General features: G+C 52.3%; 1 pseudogene; it reads right to left on the bottom strand.

Moving 5' to 3' along the window:
- Positions 1 to 12,137: 12,137 nt before the first annotated feature.
- Positions 12,138 to 13,549, bottom strand: LOC103261294 (annotated as a pseudogene).
- Positions 13,550 to 14,864: the final 1,315 nt, after the last annotated feature.

The following is a 14,864-nucleotide window of genomic DNA, read 5'->3' as shown; positions in this document are numbered from 1 at the left end:
TTGGGATGCTGAGACAGGAGGATTGCTTGAGTCCAGGAGATCGAGACCAGCCTGGGCAACATAGTGAAACCTTATCTGTACAAAATAAAAAATAATCAATCAACAAACCTTTCTATATTTATTGAAAAGAAAGAGACTAGCATGTATAAGTAGAAGAATTAGGGACCAGTAGTTCCACTTTCATGACCTGTGTGATGATAAGTGTGGGCAGACCAAGGACATGCTTCTAACCAATAGAAAATGGCAAAGGTGGCCAGGCTCGGTGGCTCAGCCTGTCACCCCAGCAGTTTGGGAGGCTGAGGCAAAGGGATTCAAGACCCACTTGGGCAACTTAGCGAGACCTCGTCTCTACAATAAATCAAAAATTAGCCAGGCGTGGTAGCATGCACCTGTTGTTCCGGCTACTTGGAAGGTTGAGGCGGAAGGATCGCTGGAGTCCTGCAGGTCAACGTTGGAGTGGCCGTGAATGTGCCACTGCACTCCAGCCTGGGCAATGGAGTGAGACTCCAACTCAAAAAAATAAAAGAAAATGGCAACAGTGATGGCGGTCTCTCTCATGGCTCCGTTATTATTTCCAAGCCGACCGGCGTCTTGCTGGCATGTGCTAGAAAGGCGCCAGTTACTGCCTTGAAGAAGTGAGCTGCCAAGTCGTGAGTGGCCCGTGGAGGGGCCCCTGGCACGGGGCAGCAAGGGCCGAGTGTACTGAGAGCCCCCAGCTGACAGCCAGCCACCCGCAACGAAGCAGGACTCCAACCCACAACCGCAGGGTATGAGCTCTGCCTACCTGTGGGACTTGAGAGCTGACCTCTTCCCAGGTCAGCCTCTGATGGGCCCATAGCCTTGCCTGTGCCTGGGTTGCCATCCTGCAAGACCTTGAGCAGAGGCTGCCGCCCGGCTTGCAGAGGCCAAAGGGGAGGAAGAGCATGTTGCTTTAAGCTGTACGTTTTTGGCAATGGGTTACGCTGCAGTAAAAATGCCAGCACACCCCTTCTGACCATGGTCTGTCACAGCGGCGGCCAAGCCTTCCTCTGTCTGTGGGGACCTGCACCAGAGCAGAAGGGCACGTGGAAGCCTGACGTATAAAGAAACCCACGGGTCTCAGCCCCGTGCCTGCAGCCCCGGCGGGTCAAAGTGGTGGGTATGGAACTCGATCTGTTCTGGGAGACACAGACCAAATGTCATATGATAGGAACGGGTTACTTGGTGCTCTACAAAGACTCTTATCAAAGGTGATGTGAATTCAACACCATGAATTCATGAATCTGCCAGGGTTTTAAGGGGCAGGTGGCCAGGCATGGTGGCTCATGTCTGGAATCCCAGCACTTTGGGAATCCGAGGCAGGCGAGTTGTTTGAGCCCAGGAGTTCAAGACCAGCCTGGGCCAAAAAACCCATCTCTAAAAAAGGCCAAAAAATTAGCCAGGCGTGATGGCATGTGCCTGTAGTCCCAGAAGCTTAGGAGGTTGAGGTGGAAGGATCGCCTGAGCGTGGGAGGTCGAGGCTGTGGTGAGCCATGATTGGTCACTGTGCTCCAGCCTGGGTGACAAAGTGAGACCGTGACTCTGTCATCCCCGCACTTTGGGAGGCAGAGGCGAGAGGATTGCCTGAGCCCAGGGGTTTGAGACCTGCCCAGGCAACATGGTGAGACCTCGTCTCTACAATAAAAAAAATTAGCTGGGCTTGGTGGCATGTGCCTGTCATCCTAGCTACTTGGAAGACTGAGGTGGAAGGAGTGCCTGAGCCCAGCAAGTCAAGGCTGTGGTGGCTGTGAGCGTGACCCTGCACTCTAGCCTGGGTGACAGTGAGACTCTGACTCAAAAAAATAAAAAATAAAAAAATGAATAAGTAGAGAGATAAATAAATAAAAGGGCAGGGAAATGTCCTTAGTAACATGTGTGAAAGCTTGCCCTCAGGTCCCTAATGCTTCAGCTAATCTGTTGCTATGTAACTGGTCACACCAAACTTCGTGGTGGAAGCAGCAGCTGTTTAATTTCTTTCTTTTAAAAAAATTTTTTTTTAGAGCAGGATTTATTGTAGAGAGGACAGAAAAGCTCCCACAGTGGGAGGGGACCTGCAGGAGTTGCCCTTTTTTTTTTTTTTGAGTGGGAGTCTCCCTCTGTCACCCAGACTGGAGTGCAGTGGCATGCTCACGGCCACCCCAGCAAGGCGTGGCTAATTTTTCGATTTCTTGAAGAGACGAGGGCTCACCAAGTTGCCAGGGCTGGTCTCGAACCCGTAGGCTCAGGCAATCCACTCACCTCGGCCTCCAAAGTGCTAGGATGACAGGCCAAGCCAATGAGCCCAGCCTGCTGTTTAATTTCCTGCTCCTGACTCTGTGATTTGGGCAGGAATCCGTGGGGAAGGCTCCTCCGTGCTCCCGGCAGTGCCAGGTGATCCAGCTTGACTAGGGCTGGAGGATCGGCCAAGATGTCCTGGTTGCAGCCTGGCAGGCTGGTGCTGATGGTGGAGTGAGCGCCCGGCCGGGGCTGGTGGCTGGGGACTTTGACAATGGAATCTTACAGGGTGGCTGGCAACCGCGGAAGCTGCCGGGACTTCTGACGCCTCAGAACGGACTCAGCATCCCTCCCACTGACCGAAGTGGGTCCCTTGACCAGCCCAGCTTGGTGGGGAACCAACTACAGGGCGTGAATACCAGAAGCCGTGAGTGACAGGGGCCACCAAGGCCACAGCCGACCCCTCTTGGCAACACTGCAGATGCTGGTTTTGTTTATCTGGTCCAGCATCTAACTGAAGAGCATGGTTAAAGAGGAGAGATCAGCTGTCGACACGGTGCCAGCTCCTAGCGACTTCTAGCAGGTCTCAGGGTCCTCAACATTCGCTGAGGGGATGGAACTAGAAGGCGGCAGCAGGGTTTTGGAGGCAGGCAGATGCTGACCGTCCTTCCATCAGCCCGCGCGGCTGGGCTTCCGGTGAGCATTGCCAATAGAAACATGGTGTGAGCCGCTGACGTAACTTTACATTTTCCAGTAGCCACATTTTAATTTCGTTTTTTCATTTCAAAAATAATTTTTTGTAGAGATGGGATTTTGTTGTGTTGTCCAGGCTGTTTGAATTCCTGGCCTCTAGCGATCCTCCCACCTAGACCTCCCAAAGTGCTGGGATTATAGGTTCAAGCCACCGCACCAGGCCACATTTTAAAAAGAAATTAACTTCTTATAGCTATTCAATTAGTTTTTTTTTTTTTTTTTTTTTTTTTCAGTTGGAGTCTCACTCTGTCACCCAGGCTGGAGTACAGCGGTACTGGAGTACAGCGGTACTGGAGTACAGCGGTACACTCATGGTACTCATGGAGTACAGCGGTACACTGCAGCCTCGACCTGCTGGGCTCAGACGATCTTTCTGCCTCAGTCTTCCATGTAGCTGGAATTACAGATGCATGCCACTACACCCAGCTAATTTTTGTAATTTATTGTAGAGACGAGGTCTCACCAAGTTGCCCAGGCTCGTCTCAAACCTCTGGGCTCAGGTAATCCTCTCGCCTCAGCCTTCCAAAGTGCTGGAATTATAGCCCTCAATTAATTTTTATAACACTTTAGTTAACAAAGCAAACTATCATTTCAACAAGAAACCAATATTTAAAATGTTAGTGGTATATTTTATGTCTTACTACTTGATCCTTGAATCCAGTATATATTTTTATTTATAGCACATTTCAATTTGGACACTAACTTGTCACTGGAAATTCTTGATCTGTATTTGATTTTATCAAATTTACAAGTGAAAAAGAAATTTACACATCCAAGTTGTTCCAAACATGCTTTAAAAGTTTCCAATACCCGGGCTCGGTGGCTCAGCCTGTAATCCCGCGCCTTTGGGAGGCTGAGGTGAGTGGATTGCCTGAGCCCGCGGGTTTGAGACCCGCCTGGGCAGCGAGACCTCATCTTTACAATAAATCAAAAAATCAGCTGGGCATGGTAGTGCATGCCTGTAATTCCGGCTACTTGGAAGGCTGAGGCAGAAGGATCGCCATAGCCCAGCAGGTCGAGGCTGCGGTGGCCGGGAGCGGCCACTGCACTCCAGTTTGAGCGACAGAGTGAGACTCCAACTAAAAAAAAAAAAAAAAAAAAAAAAAGTTTCCAATATTGAGTATCGGGCCAGAAGACCACACTTTCAGGAAACATTTCTATAGTTTGATCAAGTATCAGGCTGGGCACAATGGTTCATGCCTGTGATTCCAGCACTTTGAGAAGCTGAGGTGGTAGATCGTTTGAGGCCAGGACTTTGAGACCAACCAGGACAAGATAGAGAGAGACAGACAGACAGAGAGAGAGAGAAAGAGAGAGAGAGACAGAATCTCTTAAAAAACAATAAAAAATTAATTTAAACTTAAATTGAATTGAGCATCAGTTTTTAAAAAATGGCAATGCAATAAACTTGACTGTTCACTTTTCAGTTGCACTAGCCACCCTTCGAGTGCCCAGCAGCCACCATAGCCATTGTAGCTATTGTAGACAGCTACTCTGGGTCCTCATAGCTGTGGGCGCCATTGTAGACAGCCTCTCTAGGTCCTCATGTCTCGTCCTTGGACTTGGCTTTGGCATCCCGTGGGCCTACAGGAGCGGGAGGAAGCCTCAGTGTGAGTCGTGGAGACTGGTGCTGACGTGGTGTTTGGTGAGCCCCTGGGATCCTGAACACAGGATTCTGGTCCCCCTGCTGCTCATCCACTGACCCCCAGGGCACAGTCCTGGGTCAGGCTCCCTGGAGACCGCCGAGCCAGGTTCAGGGGTGCTCTGGAGAGGAGATGGGAGGGGGCGAGGGAGGGGTGAGGCAGGGAGGAGGCAGGCGGGGCGCTCTTGGGTCAATGCTAGCTGAGGCATGACCCATGGGGACTCTGGGATGCAGGTCACACCGCAGACTCGTCCACCTGCCCCATGTCGCGCTTCCGGGTAGACGGCTCGTCTGAGGGCCCGTGTTCCAAGAAAGCCACGGGAGCCAGCTTTTCAGCATGGCGCTGGTGGCGGCTGGGAGTCATGTGCTGGCGGGCGACGGAGGTCGGGCAGGTTGTCCACAGCCTGGAGTGACCCCAGCATGGAGGTCCAGGCCAGGACCAGGGGCTGCACAACCTGCTGGTCTCCGTGTGGAGCGTGGAGAGCAGGGCGGGACCCCGCAGGACCCCTGACCTCCCTTGCCCAGAGGCTTCCAGTCCAGCGTCTGGACGGGCCAGCGTTCTCCTCAGCCCTTTCTTCCCAGGCGGACATCCCTTCTCAGCCTCTGTGTCACAAAGGAAGGGGAACGTAAGGAAAGGCAAGGAAGATCCCAGGGAGACACCGGACCCTGGCGCTGGCGCAGCCAACGCTCGTTCCTCCCTCCCTCTCCCAGGGAGTACGCAGCTGGGTGAAGCCCTAAAAGCAGATTCCCAGTAGCGGCCCCAAGGCCATCTTGGGCAACCGCGGCTCGACTAAAATAAGTGCCGTGTCGGATCTTCGGTGTTCACAGGAAGGGACAGGCCAAGAAAGGCGGGGCTTGGGGGTGCCGGCCGGTGGACAGCGTGGAAGGCACAGCACAGGCCAGCCGGCCAGGGCCTCCACAGGAGGGCTGAGGTCAGAGTCTGGGGCGCCGGCCAAGTGGTAGGGCCTGAAAGGGCAAGTTCAGGCCAGCGTTCAGAAGCCCAGGCCAGGAGACGGGCTCGGGGAGAGGCCTGGCAGAGCCAGGTGCTGGTGAAGGAAGGTGACCTGGGCGCGTCTGGCACTGACCATGTGCCAGGCACTCAGAATCCACAGAATCCGCATGACAACCTTGCGAGGTGAGTCTGAAGTCTGGAAAGATAAAGACGGCACTTCTCCGACTTTCAGGAGGGTGTGGATCTGCTTCGGACCATGTCGAAATGCAGATTCTCCCAGCGTTTGGGGAGGCAAGGCACGGGGACTGCCTGAGCCCAAGAGTTTGAGACCAATCTAGGCGCCACGGCCAGACCTCATCTCTACAAAAATAAAACAATTAGCCAGGTGTGCTGGCGCGCGTCTGTAGTCCCAGCTACTCGGGAGGCTGAGGTGGAAGGATCACCTGAGTCCAGAAGGTCGAGGCTGTGATCATGCCATTGCACTCCAGCCTGGGCAACAGAGAGAGACCCTGACTTTAAAAAAAAATGTAAAAAGAAAGAAAATGCAGATTCTGAGGCAACAGGCCCAGGGCGGGGCCCGGGACTGTGCATTTATGACACGCTCCTGGGGAATACTGACACTGCTGGTCTCCGGCCATTCTTTGGGTAGTAAGAGGTTAAAGCTTACCATGAAGATGGTGCCTTTCTTAGGAAAGGGGAAGGGGAGAACGAAGGGAAGGAAGACAGAAAGTTGCGCCAGCAGCCTGGGGTCACATGGCTGCGTGTGTCTGGTGAGAACGGTGAAAATATTTGCATGGGGCATTGGACTCTGTGCCAGAGCCGCACATGTAACAGGCCACACAGTCCTTGCCACAGTTCAGTTTGCATTCCCAGCTTACAGATGAGGCCTAGAGGGGTTACCTATTTGACCCAAGTCACGGGGCCAGCAAGGGGTGGCATCTGAGCGGAAACACCGATCCCACACTGGTGAGTCTGAGGTCTACACTAGAAAGGCATGCTGCAGGCCGGGCACCATGACTTATGCCCGTCATCCTAGCACTTTGGGAGGCAGAGGCAAGAGGATGGTCTGAACCTACGGGTTCAAGACCAGCCTGGGCAACATGGCGAGCTCTCTTCTTTACAATTAAAAAAAACAAAATTAGCCGGGCTTGGTGGTGCGTGCCTGTAGTTCCAGCTACATGGAAGGCTGAGGTGGAAGGATTGCCTGAACCCAGCAGGTCGAGGCTGTGGTGGCTGTGAGCGTGCCACTGAGACCGAGTGAGACTCTGGCATGCTGTAGTGTTCGGGGCTGCGGCCAAAGTGCAAACATCCGTGAGGATTTTCCAGCTCTGTTCTGAAACAATGGTGCCCTCAGCAACCCATGCGAGTCCTGGGATCTAACGCTCACCTGGGAGGAGGCCACAGAACGCTTTCTTGATGAACTAGGTCTCCTCACCGCTGTCGGGCAGGCCCAGCGACACTCGGCCAGGGCTCAGGGCCGGCTCCCAGCCACCCCAGCAGCCGGCCGCGGGCTGGGCCTTCTGAGGCGCCTGCCTGGCCTCTCCCAGCGCGCATGTGTGGTGATGGTGCCTGAGTTCCCGTCAGCCGGAAGCCAAGTTCTCCCAGGACGGTGCCGGTGAAGAGGCTTCAGCGAAGGAGCTGCCCGTGCACCCGTGCATCCACCCAGTTGTGTCGCTCTGAAGGACGCCCAAAGCGGGTGGGTTTGCACAGCGAGGCTGTCTGGCTCATGGTTTTCCATGGTGCAGACTCTGCCAGGCTTCTGGTGAGGCCACAGGAAGTGAGAGCCACGTGGGGCCAAGAGGGAGCAGGGTGTGTCCCACGGAAGAGGGTGAGCCAGCCGGTGTGTCACATGGCCAGGGGGGAGGCGGTGCCGGGCTCTTCCACATGCCCAGCTCTCAAAAACGAACAGGGCGAGACCTCACTGATACCGCAGGAGGCACCACGCCATTCCTGAGCAATCCGCCCCTTGACCCAAGTGCCTCCCACCAGGCCTCACCTCTAACACGAGGACAAAATTAATGTCTTTCTTTTTCTTCCCTCCCTCCCTCTCTCCCTCTCTCTTTCTTTCCTTCTTTTGGAGTAGGGGTCTCACTCTGTGGCCCCGGCTAGAGTGACTTGGCATGATTGCAGCTCACAGCAGCCTCAACCTTCTGGTCTCAGGCAAACCTCCCATTTCAGCCTCCCGAGTAACTGGGGCTATAGGCAGGTGCTATCACGCCTAGCTAAGTTTTCGATTTTTTGTAGAGATGAGGTCTCACTATGTTTCCCAGGCTGGTCTTGAACTCCTGGCCTCGAGCAATCCTCCCGCCTCAGCCTCCCACAGTGCTGGGATTGCAGGCATGAGCCACTGCGCCCGGCCTGGGATCATGTTTCAACACGGGGTTTGGAGAGGCCAACGTCCACACTGGATCAGGTATGATCCAGGTCAAAGGATCAAGCGTGATGTGGAGGCTCCCAGGGACCAGGGAAGCTGCTATCCCTTGCAGGCCTGGAAAGAGGAGGGGAGTGCCCGGAGCTGCTGGGGGGGGCGCTGAGGCCTTGCAACTGTGGAGGGACATGCCAAGGCCAGAGGGGGCTGCACGGGAGACGGGGAGGAAGGCCCTTTTGCCTCCCGCCTCCCACCCTCAGTGGACAGCCAGCGCCTGTCATCGTGGGGTCCAGAGAGCCAGTGGGCCAGCAAGCCAGGCGGAGGTACCCCGGGGTCACCTTCCGACAGAGCAGGGCTGGATGCATGGAGCATGCATGGGGGGGTGTGAGGAGCCCGCACCAGCCACGCTGAGCCTTCCCTTGCGCCGCACAGTGCCCAGTGGGCCCTTCCCTCCAGCTTCCTCAGTGCCCTGTGCTGGCCACAGCTCCAGTCCTGGTGGCCTATGCTGTCGACTTCCCGGGCGCTGAGTCTTCTGACCCGAGGTCCCGCCCCAGGGAGGGCCCCGTGGGCCTGCAGACAACTCTCAGGAGCTTAAGTCCACCTCAGTCTCTCCCTGTGCCTCCCCCCGACGCCCTTCCAGAGTCAGCCAGTGGAGCTGCCCCCAGAAGCTTCTCTCTAGAGTGGAGGGACCGGCCACATTCTTTATTTTCTTTGTTCTCTGACAATGCCCCTGGACTCACGGGGCAGTCAGAAGTGATGGGGCCCTCTCCCGGTGTGTGCTTGTAGCTGGCAGGTAGGACAGGAAGGAGGTTGTGTGCATGTCCACACAGGCTCACTCCCCACGCAACCCTGGCCCTCACTATGTGCCCAGTACCATGCTGGCTCTGTACGGCAGGTGATTTTATTCCCGTCCTCAAGAAACCCAGAGTCTGGCAGAATGTGTGCTTACAGAACGGTTGACTTCGCCTGAGGCTGGGGTTTTTGCAATGCTAAAGTGTTTTCACACACACGGCGCCCCTGGTCCCTGGAAGCAGTGCATGTGGCTAGAGCAAGGCAAGGGACCCTCCCGCTGGAAGGTGAGAGAGGAGGTGTGGTCTTAGGAAGGCAGGAGAGGACGGTGACCACGTCTAAGGGAGGAGGACTGTGACTGTCTGAGGGAGGGGAATTGTGGCCATGCCTGACAGAGCGTAGATGCAAGCAGCTACCCCAAACATGATATGAAGGGGAAACAAGAATATTGATACATTGTGTCCTTTTAACTGCCCTCACTTGATAGCCTACCCAGACTAACAGCTGTTCTGTTTTCTGTGTGAGTATATGGATGAGTGTCCACATCTCGTGGCAGCTCTGGCCTGGTCTTCAGCCTCTTGTGAGCCCAGCACGTCTCCTGCCAGTTCTGTCTTAAGCTTTTCTGAAGTCAGTTGGGTTTGTTACCAAACATGTTTATCCCAATTGTACTCTTTGGTGATTGCACAGGTAAATAAAATACCAGGTTAGCCGAGGAAATTAGGAGTACAAAAAAAAATGAGCTTTTGTCTATGAAAATTATGTTGGATGTTATGGAAAGCCTTGACAAAAGTGTTTTGATTAAAATAAAGTGGCAATTGAATGACTTGTACGTGAGGCCTCTGTGAGTGTGGGGAGAAACGTACAAATCTAGAAGGTTCTGCTCTCACGTCGCTCCATTGGGGTCTTGATGTTCCTGCTGCACTTTAGAGAAGTTTTGGAACTGAAATTGGGGATGGTGCCTTATGGGTCGGTTTCACGCAGGAGAAATGAGGTGGGTTTTGAGGAAAAGACCTCAGCCCCATGACAAAAGGTTGGCAATCAAGACACATTTAACCGGTTTAGGATAAAATGTTAAATGCATTCTTTGTAAGGATATCCTTATTTTTCCTGATCAAATTTTTAAACATTTACTTTATTTTCTGTCGACGAGGCACATTTCCCAGTTTTGTGAGATAAGAGGGCTTGAGCTGAATGACACCTGCATGCAGCCTGGACAAAGAACAAAAAAGCAAAAGTTGGCGGTTGCGTCCAGGGCCACCTGCTAGCAAGGAGCTGACTCAACTAACTGCCCCTTGAAGCCCTCTCCTGGGGGGGGCATGGTTGCCGGAGTTCGTCATAGGTTGGTGTCATTGGCTGCTGGGATTGTTTAACATTCCCCTTGTTCTGATTTCCTCTTCACCAAAATCCTCTGTCTACAACCTGACCCCCCCTGTGCGTTTCCTCTTAGAAGGGAATGTGCTGACGAGAGAAAACTTGACCTTGATTCCTAAAGCCATCGACGATTTTCATTGTAAATCAGTGAGTTATTACACTAATGTTTAATTTACAGGAGACAACACCTGTTCCTTCTTCCGGTGCTTCTAGTGAAAACATACCTCAAAGAGGGTAGAAGTCATCTCACAGTGTTAATGTATCTGCCACTTTTAAGACACTGGTAACAGACTCAAAGACTCGAATACACTCACGTGATCCAGATGACGCTGCCAACTTGCAGCCTACGCTCCAGAATCCAGGATGAAGGAGACACTCTGAAAGAAGACAAGGTCAGCCCCATGGCCAGGTCAATCAATTGGGGCAGCGTCGTCGGGCCCTGTGTTTTACGTGACCCCTGAAATGCTGGGGGAGCTGACATCAGGTAACACAGCAGGTGGCCGCCCCAAAGAGAGTTAAGCACCTCTTTGCTACTTCAATAAGCAACAACAGTGAAATGACTGATTCTTGGTATAAAGACATTGAGGCTCAGAGATGTGAGGCGACTTACCCAAGGTCACATAGCAAGTACGTTGGAGAGACCAGGATTCAGCTTGAGGGTTAGTTGGCTCCAGTCCAAGCCATCGATCCTCTTGCGCATCTGTGTCCCAGTTATAAGACTGGCTCAACTTCCCCACAGAAGCGTTATTTATGGGGTTTTTGAATAAACGTGGAAATTGACCCTCTCCGTCGTAAAACTTGACACTTACATTTGCCTTTTTTTGGTTGAAACGTCAACAACCTTTTATTACCAAACTCTCGCGGACAGGGTTAACTCTCTTACCCTCCTTCACTCAGCGAACAGCAAAAACAGCATTGCTAACAAGGTCAAGGATGGAGGTGTAGATCCAGTAAAGAGTGAGGAAAAAAGAAGTTTGGAAAAAAATCTATCTGCAGAAGTAGTTTTAAAAAAACTTAAAACTTTCCAATGTTGTAGGAAAAAATATCCCAAAGGGATTTCAGTCCATATAAAACAGCATTTGGCAGTCTGTGCTGCCTTAAAACTCCCAACTTGGGATAATCCTAGGAGAAAATCACCCCCTCACTAAAAAAAAACAAAACAAAAAAATGAGCTGGGCTCGGTGGCTCAGTCTGTAATCCCGTGGTTTGGGAGGCTGAGGTGAGTGAATTGCCCGAGCCCGCGGGTTCGAGACCCACCTGGGCAACTTGGCAAGACCTCATCTCTACAATAAATAAAAAATGAGCTGGGCGTGGTAGCGCTAACCTGTAGTTCCAGCTACTTGGAAGGCTGAGGCGGAAGGATTGCTGGAGCCCAGCAGGGTGAGGCTGCGGTGGCCGGGAGCGGCCACTGCACTCCAGTCTGGGCGAAAGAGTGAGACTCCAATTCAAAAAAAAGAAAAAAAAAAATCCCCTCTTCTTCCTTTATCAAATCCCACTGCTTATTCCATGAAGCGCCCAAAGAGTAACAGGATAGATAAGCTCCAGCTCACTTCTCTCGGCCCCTGTACGTCTGTTAAAGCTCACGCTGAGATTATTCCTTAGGATTTCTTCTCTACTACAACCAGGAAATCGAACCCTCCTTTCTGGACCAGATTTCTAGAAGCTTGCAAAACACTCCTGAAAGAGCAGGAAGGCGGTGCAACTGGCCGCGTCTGGAGTGCCCGCTGAGCTGGGTACAGGGGAGTCTCTCCAACTAACCACAAACAGTGGCAGCAGACCCCAGACTGTGGCTGTTCCAAAAGGTGCACTTCCCCCTTTAGCCATAAAGCTGAGGGCCGTGAAGAGGGCCAAGTCCTAGACCTCCCCTGCTGCTGGGAAGTTGGCCTATTTGAGACCAAAGCCACGTCGCAGAGAAAGACGTTTGTCCAGGAGTGGCCTCTGCCGTGTCTGGCGGGATAAACTGCTATTCCTGGGCAGCCAGGGTCCTGGTCACTTATGGAAGCTTTTCCCTCTTACGCAGAGCACTTAAGACTTAGCGAGGAGATTTCAATTCAACTTCGAAACTGACAAATACTTTAACGGCAGCTTCTCAAAGTCCACCAATGGAGTCCCCCACCCCTCAGGGAGGGACCACGGCTCTTTCTAGTCGACTTCTTGCCGGCTTCTGCAGCATCTTTACTGGTCTCAGAAAGTATCTATATCCAAAGAACCCCCTGCACACACAGTGGGGAGGGATGGGCTGTCTGCAGTAAGTGATGCCACTTCCTATCAATGGCACGGCCCTTCTTCTGGGCCTAAGAGCTCCAGAGCAAAAAGACAAGGCCGTTCAAGTTCTGATTCAGTCAGGACACAGCTGCGTCAGTAAATTACTCCCAGCCTCTCTCCTTATGAGTTGGCTTGATGGGCCTGAACAGTGAGGACAGCACTGAGTAGGAGAACACCTTGTTTGCTCCACACCCCCCCACCCCAGGCAAATCTCCATGGCCACGACGAACAAAACCATCTGTATCTATAGACAGCTCTTTATAAATGTTCTCTAAACATTTATAAAGGTGGAGGTGGAACAGGTCTTTGAACCCTAAAGCAGAGCCCATGAGCTTGATTGGGTCCCTGATATGGATCCTGTCCCAGGATGACATATTTCATGTCTCTCATGCCACACATTTGGGTCCATGTGCAGACTTGGCGTGGGAGTGGATAAACAGTGTAATGTTTTCTTTCTTCTGCAACAAATCCCATTAGCTTTATAAAATACGGTTTCCTGAATGCGCCACTGAAGTGCTTCCTCCAGCTCCCTCCAAAGCCCATGGGCATATTGTGGGCCGTGAGTCTGAGCAGGGTCTCGGCTTTGTTCCTCTGCATGCAGACCAATGGCTTGGTGCTCAATGGCGAGGAGGGTGGCGTGCCAGGCTTGTTCTGCCCAGCCTGGGTCTTCTTGATGGGGCTGGCTGCTGTATGCCTGCTCTCCTCAGCTCCTGCTGCCACGTCGGTCCCCAGGTCTGCTGACTCGAGGCTGCAGGCATGTCATCTCCCAGCGGAACTCGGGGAGGAGATGGAATAGAGGGTCTTCTGGCTGATCATCCCGGAGCTGGGGAGGGAGCAAATGCATGCTGCTGGGGACCATGAGCGCGGGCTGTGGCGGTCAGCAATTGGCACCAAGCAGCCTGCCTTACATTTGCCTTATCTGTGTTCTCCCCTCAGGAAACCAACCTTCAGGCACGAACTGAAATTCACCAGATCACCACATCCAGACAATGAGCCACCAGACCCCTCAGTCATCACAACTGCTTCCTTACCCATCCCTAATTGCTGTTCTCCCACATGTAGATACATTCTTTTTTCCACTTTATAAACCCAATCCCATTTTAGGGGGCTGGGGAGACCGATTTGAGGTTGATCTGTTCCCTTTGACTGACATCACACAAATAAAAGTCTACTTACCTGGCAATACCCACTGTCTTAGTGATTGGCTTTCTGTGTGGTGAGTAGCAAGACCTAGATCTAACCCCTGGCATTTCAGTAAGTTATAGTAACCACTTGTGGAGTGATTGTTTGTGTTCGGCACAATGCTAAACATTTTATATATACATAAATGCATTAGCATATGTAATTATATTTCATTAGGTGTGCGTAGGATGTTCTGTAGTGCTTTGTATATCCCTTGGTTATAGTTGACTCTTCGTTGGTTGAATAAGGTGATAGTTATGCAAGGATCTGAGCTTAGCCCATATATTTTGTAAGTTACCAAGTTTTAGTGAGACAATGTTATATGAGGCAAAAGTGCAGTCTTTATAGTAAGACTCCTGTTCACATCTTGGCTTTGCCACTTTTTGCTCAAGCAGACTTTTATAAATCAGATAGCTTCTCTGAGCCTCAGAGTCCTCATCTGTGACAATGAGGATAATAGTATTTGCCCCACAGAGTTTGTGTGGAAATAGGAAATGATATTTGTCAGGCCCAGCACAGCTCTTAGAACATTGCAGGAGCTCGGTCCATCAGAATGTTAAAGGCGTGGAAACATTGCCTGGCTCATCAGGGCCATTAAGAAATGGTAGCAGCCATTACAGGTGGCAGCTGTGTTGTAATCACTTGCTGGCTCCCTCTCCACCTGGTTGATTGATGGATGCATTTGACAGATATTCACTTGGCATCTACTGTGTGCAGACACAGAGCTAGGTGGGACATAACATATTGTGATCTAGCAAACATATTTTTGCCCTCCAGGAGTTTACATTCAGAGGGGAACACAGAAAAACAAACAGATGTATTCATACATAAACCTGGGCTAGTTTTGTGAGGAAATCCAGGATGTGCTATGAGATAGAAAAGTGGGCTGAGGTGGACCCCACTGAAACAGGTGGTTGGAAAATCCCTCCTCCCGCACCCCCCCCCGGAAGGCGACATGTAACTGACACCCAAAGGATGGGGCGGTGAGCCGAGATTCTGAGGAGGTGGGAGCTGGAGTCTGCGGATTCTGAGGAGGTGGGAGCTGGAGTCTGCGGACTGCAGAGGGAGCCAGAGGGCGAGGGTCACAGGGCAGAAAGCGGGGGCCGGAGACAGGCCTGGCTAGGTCCTGCAAGGTGGGCAGGCCGTGGTGAGGGCACTGGATTTCGTTCCGAGTGCCACGGAGATCCACTGGTGGGTATGAACAGGTGAGTGGCCTGACCACAGTGGTGTGTTGACAGGCTCACCCTGGTTGGTGCTGGAGACAGGGCAGCAGGGCAGGAACCCAGCAGGTGGCCAGTCGGACTCACACC

Source organism: Carlito syrichta, unplaced genomic scaffold (genome assembly GCF_000164805.1).
Source record: "Carlito syrichta isolate Samal-C Ts95f unplaced genomic scaffold, Tarsius_syrichta-2.0.1 Scaffold90623, whole genome shotgun sequence".
In the NCBI taxonomy this organism is placed as follows: Eukaryota; Metazoa; Chordata; class Mammalia; order Primates; family Tarsiidae; genus Carlito; species Carlito syrichta.
This window is presented reverse-complemented; position numbering and strand designations above follow the sequence as displayed.